This window comes from Protobothrops mucrosquamatus, unplaced genomic scaffold (assembly GCF_001527695.2).
Source record: "Protobothrops mucrosquamatus isolate PMUCROS unplaced genomic scaffold, P.Mucros_1.0 scaffold2369, whole genome shotgun sequence".
NCBI classification, from domain to species: domain Eukaryota; kingdom Metazoa; phylum Chordata; class Lepidosauria; order Squamata; family Viperidae; genus Protobothrops; species Protobothrops mucrosquamatus.
Genome location: NW_015388446.1, coordinates 39,641 through 50,755, shown reverse-complemented (window position 1 = coordinate 50,755; position 11,115 = coordinate 39,641). Strand labels below are relative to the sequence as shown.

The window sequence follows — 11,115 nt, the reverse complement described above, 5'->3', positions numbered from 1 at the left end:
GTGGACCAGTACCGGTCGGTGGCATGCCAGTGAATGGTCCGCACAAACAAAGAAATAGAATGCAGGCAGCATACAAAACCACGCCCCCTCCAGTCCATGGAAAAACCTCTCTCCACATAACCGGTCCCTAGTGCCCAAAAGGTTGGGGACCTCTGCTCTAAGGATTTTAAGTTCCTCAAAATATAACTCAAAAATTGGGATCACATGATCTGCCTATCTGCAGACCAGAGCTCAGATTTTTTTTAAAACACATCACAGCTTTAAAATATGATGTAACAGTTTGCAGTTTCCCACCTACTTTTGCAGTTAAAAAATTGAGGGTCAAGTTATCTGCAGGTAACACATTTTTCATATATTTTGGGTGAAATTTTTACTGTTGTCTTTTCTGCAGATGGGCTTATCTGTGATTATATACAGTCATTAAAACACAAGAATCCATGGCAGAAATACTACAAAACACACCTGACTAATCAATACACAAAAATTGAAAAAAGCCCAAATAATGGATCTCATCGACATCTGCCTTACTATCTCCTTTCAGTTTAATGGACAACTATACCAACAAATCAGAGAACACCCATGGGATCACCAGTCTCAGGACTCATAGCAGAGATTATAATGCAGTAGCTGGAAAATATAGCACTCCAGTGCATACAATTGAAAGCAAGGACCTGTATGTAGATGACATATTTGTGTCATAATAAAGAAGCAATAACCTTTTTTGAGAAGACACATGAAATAGTCAGAAACATCATCAAATGAATAAAATTCATAACAGAAGAAGAAAATAACAATATACTATGCTTCCAGAATGTCTTTCTCAGAAGAGTAAATGGTGGCAAATCAGAAATACAAGTTTATTAAAAAAAAAACACCACCATTAACCAAATTCTCAACTACCAAAGTAACAACCCAACCTCCTCCCACAAGAGGAGCTGTGTAGGAGCATTATTCAGATGAGCACATACACACTGTAGCAATCCAGAACACAGAAGAAGGAAGCAGATCACCTACACAACAGCTTCCAACAAAATGGATACCCATACAATTTCATCAAAAAGTATCTGGCTATTCAACTCACTACAGCACAACCAATACAATATGGAAAGAATAACATCTAAACCTACATCAAAAACATCTCAGAAACAACCAACAGACTCTTACAACCAGACAGTACCATTGTAGCATACAAACCAACTAAAGCCCCTAAACATCTAAAGTAAACTAATAGACATAGTAGCCCAAAAAGAAAATACAGGAGTCACCTACAACACACAGTGTCAGGACCATAATAACCACTATGTAGGACAGATAGGCAGAATGCTAACAGAGCACATCCATGACCACCAACTAGAAGTCAGAAGACACAATGAAAATATCTTAGTTTCACCACACATGGACAGACTCAACCGGGTTTTAATTCGGAAACTGTAGAGCATCCTAGACCAAGTTAAATACAAAAAGCACTAGGGACTTCTTAGAAGCTTGGCACTCAGACAAATCAGCCATCAACAGGTACATAGAGACAAACACACCATTCAAAAGAGACAATAAAAAAATCTAAAAAGGAAACAAAAAGACCAATATACCACCTCGCCAACAATCAACATCCAGATAAACAGGGACTAAAACCAGGATTAACACCAGACAAATAATAAAGCAGTAAACAATATCCTAATTAAAGAACAACCTACACAACCAAGCAGTAAACAACAACCATTTATGTGCCCATATACCCATCTAATGCTCCAACCCTTTCTTTTAGATTATCTTAATACTTTGTTTTAATATATTCTAGCTTTTCACAATTTTAGCATCTTTTATGCTTTTAAATTAACTCTACATCAGTGGTTCTCAACCTTTTTAATGCCGCGACCCCCAACCGGTCGTAAGTCGAGGACTAAACCGGTCGTAAGTCGAGGACTAAACCGCTCGTAAGTCGAGGACTACCCAACCAGTCGTAAGTCGAGGACTTTCCCTGCCTGGGAGTGCCGCGCATGTGTGGTTCTGCCTCCTGCGCTGGCCGAGGCGCAGCTGGCAAGCGGCAGAGACGGAGCAGGCCGACCACCAGCTGGCCCAGCCCAAGGGAGGTAAGGCACCCGCCGGAAAAGGGGAAAAAAATGGCGGACAAAAAAAATGGTGGACAAAAAAAATGGCGGACAAAAAAAATGGCGGACAGCCTTGCTTGGCGACCCCCGTGAAATGGTCGATTGACCCCAAATGGGGTCGCGACCCATAGGTTGAGAACCGCTGCTCTACATTAATGCTACATAGTGTCCCCTTCATATACCATCAGAAAAACTGAAGTTATTCTAGTCTTCTTCAATTTCTTTTGCTGAGTTCATGCTTTCTTTCTCCATTTTATTAACCGTGAAGCAAATTAGCACAGACATATAGGACAAACTCTGCACTGCTTTTTCTGACTTCACTTTTTTTTTCTTGGTTTCTTCATGATAGAAATTTTCTAAGATTCTGAGATTTGAGAAAAAAAGCAAAAATGTTTAACAATTACCTAATTAGGTCCACAATGATTCCTTAGAACTGTTACACAAACAAGTTATGTAATGCAAGTAAAGAGGTACAGTCAGTCATGACTCTGTAGTATATGTATGCCTCATTTTAATTCTATGGAGCAGATAGCATTTCAGCTACACTTACATATCTGGTGCTCTAAAATGGATGGGCAACACACAATCACCCAGTTATGCCCACAAAATTTGATAGTAAAGTGGGTGAATAGTAAACTGCTCTTTCTTCACCTTCATCTAATACCCTCACAAATTTCAACTCTTTTGATATTTAAGGTGTCAAAGATTGGAATTGGATTGTTTTGCCTCCAACAAGCCTCCTATTCCCATTCCTACTCTGAAATCCTCATAGAGAGACAGATAGACATCCCACCCCTCTAGAGACATTACTTGATCACCCCCTTTAACTTTCTCAAAGTTTGGTAGGCTGAACTGTGGTCTTCACTGCTTGCTCTACTTTGAATTGCTAACAGAGGTATAGAATTAAATATATCCAAGCAATGTTAGGCCAGTTTAAAAAAAAAGCAGGAAAAACTTACTAGAATTGACTAAATATCACAAATGACAGTATGTATACTTTCTTTCTATTGACAAAAGTGTACTGAATTTATTTTGACTTTATTGCTTATTAGCAGTTTTCAAAAGCATAGGCGTGTGAGTACTTTGCAGCAAAAAGAACTAAATCTTAAATGTGTTCATCTTTCATGTAGTCTAAGTTGCTATCTCTTGTTAGCAAATTCAGTGTCCTTGAAAAACTATGGGAAAACTTTGAAATTTGATAACAGACTTACCCCTCATTAGTTTTCGTCAATAAATCCTTGACTCTGCTCTCCTAATTTTTGTCTTCCAGATTGAAAGACACAAACATGTAGGCATTATGGCACAGAGAAAGATTGTTATTTCAAATCCATGAAGTTTTATTGTTTTCTCTTTCAAAGGCAGCACAGCAATGGATCATAGGATATAAGTGACATTGACAAGGATTTCATAGGGTTGTATTGTCTATGAACAATACAAGCCTATGAAACAATACAATACATGGATTAAAAAGCATCTTTATAAAAACAGAAGATGGTGAAGTAGGATGTATCTAGAAAGTTGTCTGACAACCACACCATATAAAAGACAACACAAGCAGGACCAGAAGGCCTTTCTTCCTCAACTATCAGGAGACTTGCTTTTGTTCACTCTGAAGCAAGTTTTGTGATTAAAACATTCTTGGTGGGTTCAATCCTTGGCAGAAAATTTTACAAGGTCCAGAACTTCAAAGCCACCAAGGAGAAAAATGAATTTGGGTCTGTCAGTCCTCACTGACTTATATTGTTCTGTTAAAATTATGCCTGTTAATTATTGCATTTATTGTGTTTAATAAGCATATTTGAGTATGTATATTTATTTTAGAATTTTGACTGATTTTCATCTATCCATGCAAAACCACCCAGAGAAAACTTGAGTTTGAAGGACAGCATAGAAATAAAAACAATTGAAATATCTAATTTCTTACATTATGGACATTAGACTTGCAAGTTTGCTACTGAAAGAAAAAGAAAGTGAACAAAACAGCAAGACTTGATTGATTGATTGATTGATTGATTGATTGATTGATTGATGGATGTATGTATGTAAGAATTGTGCAAGAGGGAGTGTAATTTACCAATTGAGCACTTATTATTGTCCCAATTTGTGTAAATGCAGTGTAAAGAACCAGTTTAGGCTAATCCAGTGATTAAGGCACTAGATTAGAAACCAGGAGACTGTGACTTCTAGGCCCACCTGAATAATGAAAGCCAACAGGGTGATTTTGGGCCAGTCCTCATAGGGTTGTTTCTATTAGGAAAACAGGAGGCGGAAAGGTGTGTTGAATGTGTTTTCTACCTTGCGTTATTTGTAAAAAAATAATAAAGTAAGTAAATAAATAAACAAACAAACAGACCCCTTCTATTGTTAGGTTTCTTTTCTTTTTAATTTCTCACCTGGTTGTTGCTATGTAGGGAATAATATTCTCTACCCGCAAAACATTGAAACTTTCTTTAAAGCATATGTTTTTCCAATGTCCTAAATTTATTATCCTTCTGGGGGAAAGTAGTTACATATTAATATGAGTTTGGGACAAGGTTTATTATTTTCTGACATTTACATTCTTCTGAACTATTTCTATTACCTGGAAATTGACTGAATCACCCCAAAATGGATTCTTTGTGCTATTCTTGTTAAGAGATTAGTCATTCAACACTAGAAATATAAATGTATGGCCTTAGGTACTCAGTGGACTGAAAACCTGATGTTACTTGTAACTCAAGGATAAGTAGTGTATAAGATGTAGATTGTGTATGGATAAGTACTATGAAATATGGTTAACCTTTATTGAAAATGTGTAAAATTTCATATACACATGATACATTGTTTTTTCTGTGCTCCATTAACTATTATGTATAGACGTGGGTGATGAGATTTAGGGTGGAGCAGCTATTCTTAAAAGCCACCATTAATGATTTGTAGAAATGCACTTTTCATGAGGGATGTCCAAAGAAAAAGTTATTACTATTGTAGTACAAAACGGAAAGCACAGGTAACTTTATCTCACTGTTTCTGTCTAAAATATTATTTGATTTCTGTATTTTTTTAAAAATGGTTCTTCCATGTGCTTTAAAAGGGCTCTATTGCACTTTGAAGAACCAGGAAAAGAAAATGTCTCTACTGCACAAAGCTTGCTTTTTTCTACTCAACTTCTCCAGAAAAACCACAAAAAAGGGGGAGAGGGAGAAATCCTGTCTATTCAGCAAAATTGGATTTATTCTAATAACACAATGCTACCCGCATTTCAAGAAAAGTCTCTTAATTTTAATCCTATTATCTCCATGCATTTCTGAAGATTAAAATGTGCCTGTTGATATGTGAGGAACATTTGTGCCTGTATTCACTTGCTGTTACAGCCATAATTAATGAGAGGCAGAAAAAAAAAGACCACGTCTGCAGCTAAGAATCAGCATGGATGATCCTATACAATTTGTTTCTCTACATCATACTGCAAAATGCATTTGTTGCCTGCAGCAAATGCTGCATTCCAGGTGCGTTTAAATTATTTTTTATTTCCCCTCCCTTTCTTCATAAGGACAATGTTCATTTACTTGCTTAACACTTCCGATTGTCTTCTACAAAAGTTTATTAACAGAACAAGAGTATCAATCTCTTAACACCAGAGAGCTGGAAGTAATGAAAATAGTAAACTAACACGTTTCATTTAACATAAACTAAGCTTGTATGGTGCAAAATAAAAAACAAAAAAACAAAAAACAAGTTTCCAAAACTTGCTCATCTGAGAAACTTCCAGGAAAGCCTTGGGCAGGACTTTTAAACTTTACTCTTTACATTTAAATTATTGAAATAATTATTTTAAGACTAAATATTCTATATTAAACCTCATGTGAAAGTAAAGTATTGAAAATGCACGGCCATTAAATGGTTAAATTTAAGAAGTATTTATTATACTGAATTGCAATATATTCAGGGGGGGGAAAGCTGTGTGCATACTTCACTATGCATACAAAGACACTGAATTCTGTGTGGATAGGGCTGCATCCTGGTACATCCTTGTTTGGTTCTTCTTACCAAAAAGAATGGTTTAATGAACCAGGAGTTAAAACTTTACTGTACAATTCAAAGTGGACTTTGACTTGCTGCCACCGCAAGAAATCTGGATTGCAAAAGCAACACCTCCCTCCCCCCCCCAAAAAACATGAAAAATTTGGCTTACAGTCTTTAAGAATAGCCACTCAAAAAAGTTTGGCTATAACACTAAGCTTTTAATTCCTGGTTAGTTAAGCCACTCCTGCTGGTAGGAAGAATTAAACCAGAATTAATGGCACCAGAATTCTCCATTTAAACTGCATGTAAACACAGCTGTAATCTGTATCCACAAAAGTCTGAAGTAAATGAACCCTACCTATATGTATGGTACTATCAACTTAACAGATAAACATTGGCTGGATTACACTCTACTCAGACAACAATTGGCTAATTTGTAACATAATGTTGTACCTGATAATAGAAGTATCAGAAATTACTGGCTGTCCCATCCATGCCCCTCCACACTCCTGATACTCCACTTTGTGGCTATTTCAGGGAAAGTTCAGAATTCTATTATTTTAATGTGAAATGTCACATTATTCCAAGAAGTAGATGCTATTGAGCAGATGATCTTTGTCACTATAATATCATTTATTCCACCTTGTCTGGTCTTAAATCCCCAAGAAGGTTAATTCTCTGATAACTGCTACAACTTGTGTTACCTTTGCTCTGTCAATGTCTGCATATTTCCTATCTCTTCCTTTCCTCACCCACCTTCTATCTTTCTCTCACTTGTCCTAGAAGAAACAAAATGCACACCAGTCATGATTTCAGTTTACTTAGAGATTGTTATCTAAAGTAGTCAATCCTACTACTCTACCAAGAATCTGGTGTATCTTTTCTCACACATGCATATTTATTAACCAGATATGGACATACACATATGCACACACATCACACCTGTATGGAAAGACAACTGGAAGGCCTTGGCTCCACTGAGGTATCTGTTCAACACTTCCCACAGCTGTCAATTTGTTGGTGACAGCAATAAGCAGTCAGGCTGATAGAAATACTTTACAATCTTGTTCAAAGATATGTAGTGGCAGAATTACTCATTTGCTTGAGTATTCTGGCATGATTTCATTTTAAGTTCTAAAATCCAGGGAAGATTAGCTGCAATTTCATAATGACATAAAGCCCACGAATAGGATAGAGAAACCTGGGGAGGGGATCACTCCAACCTGCTTCTGTTTTTTTGCTAAAACATTCCTTTCCATCCTCGTTCCAAAAACTAAATCCATTTCTTACTAGTCATCCGCTGTATTCAGCTGCAAACTGTGATGAAATTATCCACATGAAGGCATGTATCTTTTGGAAAGGTATAGTCTTCTCAAAATAGAAATGGACAATTTGATTGTGCTCCATTAAAGCCAGCGGATTAAATCCACTGATTTCACTGTAAAGAACCAACTCTACTCTGACTCATCTTGATATTCTTGGAGTTGGAACTTGGACAACACAGCAAAGCTATAGAATAAAGGAATAAATAGAACATTCTCAACAGTCAACTGTTGTTTTTTTAAAAAATAAAACCTAGTACTATTTTGTGCTTCATCCCAGATGTTGAAAGCACTTCCCTCTATGATTTCAGTATTTATATATAAAAAATCCCTTAAAACAGGCCAATAGTTTTACCTCCACAGAACAATCAGGGGGCTGAGACAATAGCAGCTAGCAGGTCTCTGGAGAAAAAAATAATAAACTTTCATAGCCCGTATGGCATCTGTTTTTGTTTGATTTTCAATTGCAAACTTTTTTCCTTCTGTAGGTGTGAAATTCTTAGTTGCAGCAGTATGGAAGATTAGTTAAATACAACTCCAAGATTTCCCAAAATAAGTTGGTATTAATAAGATGCAGGGATACCATGTTTTGAAAAGCATAGATGTATAACTTGACAACTCGACCCATGAAAGTTTAGAGCACCCAACCAATACGGCTGGGTTTGCAGAACATGTTTCATTCATTCCTGAATTTGCAGAGAGAAGAAAATATCAATAAATCAGATAATCACTACGCCACAAAATGAAATTTTTAAAAAAAACCCAATCAAAATAAAAGAAACCAAACTCAACGCTGGGAAAAGCAAGCTGCAATGTCCTAACTACTTTCTACTCTGCTTTAGCGCGCCGTGTGAACGCAGCTCAGGCGCCGTTCGTCTTCGGATTCAGCCGCCACTATGCGCGTAAAATCCTGCCCCGACGAGTTCGCCAAAGGTTTCGAGGGCAACTGTGAAACACCCTTCAGCCCGCACCGCTTCCCCCCCCACACCAAACTCGCCCTATAGTTCTCCATTAGTTTTCCAAAGGGGCGCCTGAATCCAACGCGCCGGCTATCCTGTGCAAAATGCATTGAAGAAGGGTCTTCCCTAAGCAAACGCGCACACGCTCGCCCTTTTACCTGCGCGCTAAAACGCAGAAGCGAAGCCGCCCGGCCCTCCTTTACCTGGTATTTGCAGGAAGGAGCGTTCCTCCAAATCTTTACCGGCTCTCCCTTTGTCTGGTTGGATCTTCCGAGGACGATGTAGAGCGCCGGCCGGGTTGGGGAAAGCGCATGACGAGGGCCGCTCGCGGTGGCGACGGCAGCGGCTCCTCCGAGAAGTTCAAGGCAGCTGCAAAGTTGCAGAAGGCGCTTAGAGGAGGAGCAGCCGCGCTCGCGCCCTCTTCGCTCCTTTCCTCCTCCGGCTGCCGGGGAGGAGAAAGAGGCAGCGCCAAAAGGGTGGGGTGGGGTGGGGGATGCCTGTGCGCCGGTGTGTGAGTAAAAGGTGTCGAGCGCGTGTTTTAAGAGACAGCGAAACGGCGCGCGCCAGGGAGTTGTGTGGTGCGGGCTGCGGAGGTTGGGAACGCGCGCCCGAGGGTGGAAGGGCGCGAAGGGACCCCGGCACTGTGGAGAAACCCTGCTTCAGAGGAAACGCAAATTAGAAAGAACTAGCAACCGTTGCTCATCTCCTTCTGAGGGAAAAATGCCAAATATTGGCGACTGAGGGGAGGGGAAAGGTGGGGGATGAGCTTGTGGACTCTTTCTTGCCCAGGCATTCCTCCCTCCCCTGCAAAAAAAATTTTTTTAGCCTCGAACAGCAAGGGATTGACGCCCCCCTCAAGTGAGGGTTGGGAGGGATATTGTCTCAATAGCTTAGAAAAATCTTTGTTAATTATTTACTCGTCTTTAACCTTTCCTTCTTGGTCCTGGCGACTGATAAGGCTGTGCCTTTGCAATCCCGGGTGCATCTGGTTGAAATTGATAATTTGACCCATTGCTGAATTTGGGTTTCCTCTGGAAGGCATCTGTGGCCTTGGTAGATGATCTATGTTGGAAACCTAAATAGAGATGTGCAACTTTGCTTGTTGTGGATCTGAGCGGTCCTTGGGGCTCTATAAGCTTGGTTGTTTTCTTTTGGATGTTTCATTACCCAAACTAAATAACATCTTTTGGACGTTTCATTACCCAAACTAAACAACATCAATGCTAGTTAGAAACCTCTGCAAGAAAACAGTCAAGCTCAGAGAGCACCAAGGACTCCTCATTTCAGCCCTGAGCTACAAATATTCTCCTTTATTGTTGTCAATCTCCTTGGGCTTTTAGGCCCATTCAACCATACATCCTTCTGATGGAGTTGGGATTTGTGGGGAATTGGGTTTTGTGCAATGGTTCCACTCTTTCAGGATGCACCCAGATTTTAGCACTGGGGACCAAGGCTTGACTCCTAGGTCATTGATTCTTGGCATCCCCCAGACTCTTAACTTGCTCTCTATGCTTTTAAACATCTGCATGCAACTGCTGCTGAAGGTTTGAAGTGGAGCACCATCTAATATCATGGAAGTAAATAGCACCCTTGAACAATGCACAAACTTGATAAAAGGAGAATAAACTGAAATTTTATCTAGAGCAGGAGTGTCAAACTTGCAATGTCATGTGATGCATCACAACTTTTTTTCCATTGCTGGCAATGGGGTGGGCGCGGTTTTGGCATGATGCATCCGGCCCCGCAGGTTGGCAGTTTGACTCCCCTCATCTAGAGAATATAGAACTGCTATTGATAAAAGGAAAGTTTGGATCCAAGGATTGGATTCAGAAAAAGGAAGTGTTTATTGACCCCACAGCCTGCCACTAGACTTTCAAATGATGACGGTGGCAAGAAGCTTGTTTGGACAAGTATAGCTTATGAGGAAACTGATCTTGTACTAGTTGGACTTACTGATGGTATTCATACCTTGTTACCCTTCATCTGCAATATTGCCCTTTTATTGAGTGCTTTAGATTTACAGAATACATAATAACAGAGTTGGAAGGGACCTTGGAGGTCTTCTAGTCCAATCACCATCTGGTGGTGATACTGTCTATTCCTTATTTTTCTATCTCACCAAAAAGTAAGTTGCGGTTTATTTTGACAAATGCCTTACTGAAGTCCAAGTATACTATGTCATAGCATTTGGTTGATCCACTAATTTAGTCACTTTGTCAAAGAATATAGCAAGGTTTGTCTGGCAGGATCTGTTTAACAAAACCATGTTGGCTTCCAGTAATAGCTTTGCTCTTTTCTAGGTGTTTGCAGATCCATTGCTTGTTTATCTTTTCCAGGAACTTTGCAGGCATTGATGTCAGGTTGATTGCTCTGTAGTTTTTAGGATCCATTTTGAATAAAGCCTGCTTTGGCAGAGGAATTAATTCAGAGGAATTCCATGTGGCCTGTAGATATTATAAACATAATAAACTAACAATATTTTTGCTGGTAAATCCAAAGTCTGCTAAACTGAGGTCTATCAGATCAAAGCTTTCAATGAAGAGTGTGTGTGTGGGGGGGGGGCGAAATTGTTCTCCTATTGCTTTCACTCTGACTGGGATGCAAAACAACAGACCACTCATCTTGTTTGCCTGGGTTGTTCAGCCAACATGCTCTGACTTGCTGCATTGCACTGGTAATTTCATTGACTATTATTGCTGCACCTAAAAAAACAAAACAAAA

The 11,115-nt window shown here is 39.3% G+C and overlaps 1 protein-coding gene across 1 annotated transcript in view; it reads right to left on the bottom strand.

Annotated features, from left to right (window-relative positions):
* FAT2 (FAT atypical cadherin 2) overlaps window positions 1–8,722 on the bottom strand; it is an 82,492-nt gene extending 73,770 nt beyond the window's left edge. Inside the window, exon 1 of the mRNA XM_015824821.1 lies at window positions 8,598–8,722. The gene's annotated coding sequence lies outside the window, so the exon portion shown is untranslated. The remainder of the gene's footprint in view (window positions 1–8,597) is intronic.
* Window positions 8,723–11,115: the final 2,393 nt, after the last annotated feature.